The sequence below is a fragment of the Physeter macrocephalus genome, chromosome 1 (assembly GCF_002837175.3).
Source record: "Physeter macrocephalus isolate SW-GA chromosome 1, ASM283717v5, whole genome shotgun sequence".
NCBI lineage: Eukaryota > Metazoa > Chordata > Mammalia > Artiodactyla > Physeteridae > Physeter > Physeter macrocephalus.
Genome location: NC_041214.2, coordinates 85,400,889 through 85,405,634, shown reverse-complemented (window position 1 = coordinate 85,405,634; position 4,746 = coordinate 85,400,889).

Genomic DNA, 4,746 nt, shown 5'->3' with positions numbered 1-4,746 from the left:
AAACAAGAAAACAATAGCAAAGATCAATAAAACTAAAAGCTGGTTCTTTGAGAAGATAAACAAAATTGATAAACCTTTAGCCAGACGCATCAAGAAAAAGAGGGAGAGGACTCAAATCAGTAATATTAGAAATGAAAAAGGAGAAGTTACAATGGACACCGCAGAAATACAAAGCATCCTAAGAGACTACTACAAGCAACTGTATGTCAATAAAATGGACAACCTGGAAGAAATGGACAAATTCTTAGAAAGGTATAAGCTTCCAAGACTGAACGAGGAAGAAACAGAAAATATGAACAGACCAACTACAAGTAATGAAACTGTAATTAAAAATCTCCCAACAAATAAAAGCCCAGGACCATATGGCTTCACAGGCGATTTCTATCACACATTTAGAGAAGAGCTAACACCCATCCTTCTCAAACTCTTCCAAAAAATTGCAGAGGAAGGAACACTCCCAAAATCATTCAACAAGGCCACCATCACCATGATACCAAAACCCTTCCTGGGCTTTTCCTACGCACCTCCCGTGGACTCTTTCCTCTGAATGGTCTTAGGGTTGGTTGCAAAGGATTTTACGGGCGTTTTTGAAATGTTTTAGTTAGCCTTTTGGCAGAGCTGCCAGCTGACAGGACATCTTAAAAGAGAATTTGCACATCCCTGGAAGCTTGCACATCTTGGCAATCTTATTGCACACTGTTTGCTGGAAGCTTTTCGAAGAGCACATCCTCCTCACTGAGCTCGTGAGGTTTTCCTTATTCTTCCTTCCAGTGTGGTGCTATCTCAGAAATGAGCAGTAGAGGGCTGCCCCAGACAGATGCAGTGGTCTCATTCGAAAGAGGACGCTGTTCTGAGAAGGAGCTTCTGAAGGTCTGTCTGGGCTGTGATAACGAATCTTATGAAACATGCCTTTTCTGATGAGATCGTGTTAGCTCCAAAGTTCTTTCTGTTGCCGAGTGTTTCCGTTCTGTTTTTCCTTGTGGACTTCCTGTGTGATCAGCCGTATGAGTGTGGTATGCTTGCTCACAGAAGGACTCAGTTATAAGCATCAATGTGACACTTGCAGGACACTACAACGTGGGACATTGTTTGTTTCTTCCATATTTGGAAGATAAATTTATGTGTAGGCTGTTTTTTTTTGTAAGATATAGTTAATAACTAAAATTTATCGAAAATGGTCTTGCAACGACTTGTATCCAGATGCTTAAAGAAGCATTGCTGCTACAAATATTTCTATTTTTAGAAAAGGTTTTTATGGACCAATGCCCCAGTTGTCAGTCAGAGCCTGGTGTTTTCATTGTTTAAAATATCACCTGTAAAATGGGCATTAAATATGCTTTTGTTTCTTTTTTGCATTCCTGATAATTATATGTATTGTATAAAGAAAGTCTGTACATTGGGTTATAACACTAGTATATTTAAATTTACAGGCTTATTTGTAATGTAAACCACCATTTTAATGTACTGTAATTAACATGGTTTTAATAATGTACAATTCTTTCCCCCCTCCCTACCACACACCTTTTTTTGTGTGTGAAAAACCAACTTTGGTTTGCAAAAAAACCTTGAAAAATATTTGCAGAAAAAAAAAATACAGATATATACATATGATTAGAAATACAGATGTAAATATGTGTATATATGCGCATGCACACACATAGTATTTGTTCCCTCGCTCCACCGAGTGGGTCTGGGAACAGTGAAATTTCAATAATGATGAACATATCTGGTTCCTAGTTCTTGATTTCTAAATATCATTCTCCAAAAATGGAAGCTTGGTCAGGGAAAGCACAAGATAATATGGAACATCTTGTGTGGAAGGACAATATTAGGACAATAGGTGAAACTTGCATGGAGTCTGAAAATTAGATGCAGTAATTTATCAGTGTTATTGACATCCCGATTTTGATGGCTGCTAGGAGAAAATTCTTGTTTCTAAAAAACACACGTTAAAGTACTTGGAACTAATGGAGCTTCAGGTCAGCAACTTTTAAACAGTTCAGGGGGAAAAAGCTCTTTGTACATACTTTTCTGTAAGTTTAAAATGAGATGGAGAAATAAATGGACATGCAGAATGTGAAAAGGCAGTGAGATGGAGGGCAGGAAGGATTACTTACTGAGGTCTTCAGCCAGTTGAACTCGTTTACCAGTAAGCAATTTTACCTTCTTCTCACTATCTTCAGCAAAATCTTCCAGTACCTCTTTAACATTTTTCTCTAATCGCCTGACTGTTTAAAGCAAATAAAGAAACATGAGAAGCATGATTTTTATGAATGCACAAGAATGATAAAATTAACAATATATGGAGAGCAAGTTCTTATTTTTCTCATCACGATAAATCTATTGTTAAGTTCAGACTTCTCACAGTTATAGGGAGAATATCTACCTGTTATGCAGTACTTTTATCAACATGAAACTAATACAAATCCTCAGAAAAAGTCCTATTCTTAAGCCCCAACATTTTAATGGAAGTACAGATTCCCCAAAAAGCCTAAGTGATGCTTAGGAGTCCTTTCCGAACAGAGTTTTTGTGTAATGAAGAAAGACTCCTGGTATGTTTACCTCCCATCTTTTTCAATTATGGTTTATTCATTATTATTTTAAAGGCAAATTATAATTTTTGGTTTTCTAATAAATCTAATATTCAGGAAATATTTTGGCATCCATCTATTTAAACTGAAATGTTATTACTGTTATTTTTCATGTCAAATTAGAAAGTGGTCCTTCTGTGGCTTACCTTCAGTGTTTGTAAGTTGCTGTCTTAAAGTATTTGCAGTGATACCAAGCATTCGCTGTATTCGCCAAAACAGGACAACATCATTGCATTCCAACTGAAATATTAGGTAATAAAGATTACTAGATGCAAACTTAAAAATGAAAACCACACTCATGAACACATAAAATTCCTGAAGTCAGTACCTACAGCCTCTGCTTTAATAAAAAAATAATCAGATTTACCTAATACAAATATTCCTCTTGTCGATAGGACCTACTGCATTTTTTCTGCATGGGAACCACAAAGTTCTACATGATTTGGGTTTTATTTGCACCACAGCTACATAGCTTTGTTTTGATTCCAATGACAAAGCAAGTAAATTTGGGAAGTAGAGAATTGCATTATGTTATATACAAGCAGAAGTTCACAGAATATATCCTTACTTAGTATTTTGTTCAACTAACAATCATGTTATCTTAAATATGTCCTTAGGCTAACCTCTGTTCCTTGAGTGTGCACTCAAGCCATTTTTGAAATTCAGCTGCATATGAAAATACATTAATGATATTTTTAAAAAGCTTATCCTCTGGGTGAGGAATAAAACAGGGGTAGGAGATTAAGTAGTACAAACAACTATGTATAAAATAAATAAGCTACAAGGATATATTGTGCAGCACAGGGAAATATAGCCAATATTTTATAATAACTTTAAATGGAGTATAATCTATAAAAATATTGAATCACTATTCTGTATACCTGAAACGAATATAAAATAGTAAATCAACTATACTTCAATTAAAAAAATAGCATATTCCTTTTCGAAAGCGAGAAAGCAAGAAAGGGAAAAAGAAAGCAAGAAAGAGAAAGAAAGAAAGCTTATTCAAGAGAGGTCTTACCAACAATGAAAATTATGCAAACAACTTGCCAATTTTAACATAGGCACATTTAAACACAAATTTCGTTTAAGCTGCTGAAAACGCAAAAGAAAAATATTTTAGGGGTCTCAAATAAGATCGCTGATTAACAGAGCTCTTTCAGAAGGACACTTTAAAAAGCATTTATGCTTGTATGAAAAAGCTCAAAATACATTAGTTTACCGCCACCTAGGGGTTACTTTGTAAAATGTGACATTAAAGTGCAGTTGTCCATTCTAAGAACTTTATACAGTTCTTTCTTTGGCCTCTCACTGTTGTGGCCTCTCCCATTGCGGAGCACAGGCTCTGGACGCACAGGCTCAGCGGCCATGGCTCATGGGCCCAGCCGCTCCGCGGCATGTGGGATCTTCCCGGACCGGGGCACGAACCCATACCCCCTGCATTAGCAGGCGGACTCTCAACCACTGCGCCACCAGGGAAGCCATATACAGTTCTTTTAAAGAATTATTTAAAGCAAGATTTTCATGGAGGAAGCTTGCACAAGCCTCTTAGATAGCCTCATCCACCAAAGGGCAGACACCAGAAACAAGAACTATAATCCTGCAGCCTGTGGAACGTAAACCACATTCACAGAAAGAGACAAAATGAAAAGGCAGAGGACTATGTACCAGATGAAGGAACAAAATAAAACCCCAGAAAAACAATTAAATGAAATGGAGATAGGCAACCTTCCAGAAAAAGAATTTAGAATGATAGTGAAGATGATCCAGGACCTCGGAAAAAGAATGGAAGCAAAGCTCAAGAAGATGTAAGAAATGTTTAACAAGGACCTAGAAGAATTAAAGAACAAACACCTAGAAGGATTAAAGAACAAACAGAGATGAACGATACAATAACTGAAATGAATAATATACTAGAAGGAATCAATAGCAGAATAACTGAGGCAGAAAAACAGATAAGTGACCTAGAAGACAAAATAGTGGAATTCACTGCCGTGGAACACAATAAAGAAAAAAGAATGAAAAGAAAGGAAGACAGCCTAAGAGACCTCTGGGACAACATTAAACACATCAACATTTGAATTATAGGGGTCCCAGAAGAAGAGAAAAAAAAAGGGACTGAGAAAATATTTGAAGAGATTATAGTTGAAAACTT